A 2,936-nucleotide genomic window follows, 5' to 3' on the forward strand; every position below is an offset into this window, starting at 1 on the left:
TTAAATTCCTAAAACTGAATTCCTAAAGTTTATATAGAAATGCAAGGGACTCCACATAGCCAAAACAATATTGATAAAGAAAAAGAATACTGACAAACAAAAACAACATTGGGGGACTCACACTTCCCTACTGTTTCTTACTACAAAGTTACAATAATCAAGACATTGGGTAAAAAAATGTTTTAAAGATAATGTAGTAATGGCATAGGGACAGACACAGGCCAATGAAATAGAAATGAGAGTCCAGAAATAAAACCTTAAATTTATGGTAAATTATTTTCAATAGTATTGAGACAAATCAATAAGGAAAAAACAGTCCTTTCAAACAAATCATACTAGAATAAGCCAATAAATATCCATATGCCAAGGAATGAATCTAGACCCATTCTTCACAACACATATGAAAACAAAATCACTCAAAGTGGATCGAATAACTTCCTGTAAGAGCTAAAACTCTTAGAAGGAAGCATAACTGTAAATCTTTGTAACCTTGTCTTACGCAACGATTTCTTAGCTATGGCACCAAAAGCACAAGCAACCAAGGAAGAAAAGATAAATTGGACTCAATCAAAATTTAGAACGCTTATGCTTCAAAGGACACACCAAGAAAGTGAAAAGAAAATGCACAGAATGAGAGAAAATCTTTCTAAATCATTTATCTGATAAGCATCTAGCACCCTAAATGTATAAAGAATGCTTACGACTCAACAATAAAAAGACAACCCATTTTTTAAGTGAGCAAAAGGAAATGAATAGACATTTCTCCAAAGAAGATATAAACAATAAGCACATGCTCAACATCATTAGTTACTAGGAAAATACAAATCAAAACAACCATGAGGCCTGGTGTGGTGGCTTGTATCTGTAATACCAGCACTCTGGAAGGCTGAGGTAGGAGGATCCCTTAAGGCCAGGAATTTAAGGTGGCAGTGGGCTATGATCATGTCACTACACTCCAGCCTGGGCAACAAAGCAAGACCCCCATCTCTTAAAAAACAAAACAAACAAACAAACAAAAAAAGTTAAGCCAGGCGCGGTGGCTCACACCTGTAATCCCTGCACTTTGGGAGGCCAAGGCAGGTGAATCACAAGGTTAGGAGATCAAGACGATCCTGGCCAACATGGTGAGGCAGGTGAATCACAAGTTCAGGAGATCAAGACCATCCTGGCCAACATGGTGAAACCTGTCTCTACTAAAAATACATAAATTAGCCAGGTGTGGTGGTTAGTGCCTATAGTCCCAGCTACTCAGGAGGCTGAGGCAGGAGAATCTCTTGAACCTGGGAGGTGGAGGCTGCAGTGAGCCAAGATCACGGCACTGCACTGCAGTCTGGATGACAGAGCGAGACTCGGTCTCAAAATAAAAAAAAAAGAGTGAAATACCACTCACTTGTACACTCACAAGGGTGACAATTAAAAACAAAAGAAAACAGAAAATCACAAGCGTTGAAGCGGATGCAGAAAACTGAAACCCTCATAAACAGCTAGTGGGGATGTAAAATGGTGTGACCTCTGTGGAAAACAATTTGGCAATTCTCAAAAAGTTAAACATATGGTAAATATGACTCAGCAATTCCACCCCAGGTACTTACCCAGGAGAACTAAAAACATATATAAAAACTTGTACACATAGCAGTATTATTCGTAACAGCCAAAAAGTATTAATAATCCATATGTCCATCAACTATGACATAAATGGGATATATTCACACAACGGAATATTTTTTCAGCCATAAAAAGAAATGAAGGGCCAGGTGAAGTGGCTCACGCCTGTAATCCCAGCATTTTCGGAGGCCAAGGTGGGCAGATCACTTGAGTCTAGGAGCTGAAGACCAGCCTGGGTAACATGAAGAAACCCTGTCTCTACAAAAAATACAAAAAAATTAGCCAGGCTTGGTGGTATATGCCTGTGATCTCACCTATGCAGGAGGCTGAGGTGGGAGGATCACCTGAGCCGGAGAGGTCTAAGATACAATGAGCTGAGATCGTGCCACTGCACTTCCCCCTGGGTGACAGGAGTGAAACCCTGTCTCAAAAAAAAGAAAGAAAGAAAAAAGAAATGAAGCTCTGTTACATGCTACAACATGGATAGGCCTTGAAAATATGCTAAGTAAAAGAAGCCAAAGGGCCACATAGAGTATGACTACATGACACATGCAGAACAGACATGTTCATACAGACAGAAAATAGATTAGTGGTTGTCAAGGGATGAGGGATGGGAATTAAGACTGCTAATCAGTACAGAGTTTATTTTCTGGAGTGATAAAAATGTTGAGGAACTGTGCTGACAGTTGCATAACATAGTGAATATACCAAAAACAGCACTGAAGTGGACATTATAAAAGGATTAATTTTATGTTGTGTGAATACATCTCAATACAAAATAATTTTTAAAACTAAAAAAAATTTTAAAGCAGAACAATGTTGCGCCATCCTAGCCCCCAGGCCAGGGTAGTTGCATTTAGCAAAAAAAAAAAAAAAAAAAAAAAACCGGGCAGGTGAAGATACAACGCACCAGACTAGAGAAAACTGCAAAATCTGGCTGCATTTCTCCATGTCTCTGTAAATTGGCAGTCCTATAAAAACTAAATCTTGATTATTATTGTTTTTAGTGAAGAAAGGGAAATAATGTGCAATCTGAAATTATCTCCCATCCCACAACATGCTTCTCTTCCTATAAACCCTACCTCCATGAATAAGTTACCACAGCCAGAAACCTGGAAGTCCTTCTAGATTCCTTCTCTTTCTCTCACCCTTCACATGCAATCAATAAAGCCAAACATATTTTAGCTCTTATGAGGCTATTTCCCCACACAGTACCCTCTTTTCTATCCCTACTACTGTTATCTCTCCCTTAATCCCTATTTCAAGTTTTGTTTCCCTGACATCTAATCTACATGCTACTATCAAGAAGAGCTTTTAAACCAAAGCCTAAC

General features: G+C 38.7%; 1 protein-coding gene across 8 annotated transcripts in view; it reads right to left on the minus strand.

Moving 5' to 3' along the window:
* The window catches only part of CTAGE5 (CTAGE family, member 5), an 83,821-nt gene that overhangs the window by 77,287 nt on the left and 3,598 nt on the right, over positions 1-2,936 (minus strand). The window lies entirely within an intron of this gene.

Source organism: Mandrillus leucophaeus, unplaced genomic scaffold (genome assembly GCF_000951045.1).
Source record: "Mandrillus leucophaeus isolate KB7577 unplaced genomic scaffold, Mleu.le_1.0 Scaffold730, whole genome shotgun sequence".
NCBI lineage: Eukaryota > Metazoa > Chordata > Mammalia > Primates > Cercopithecidae > Mandrillus > Mandrillus leucophaeus.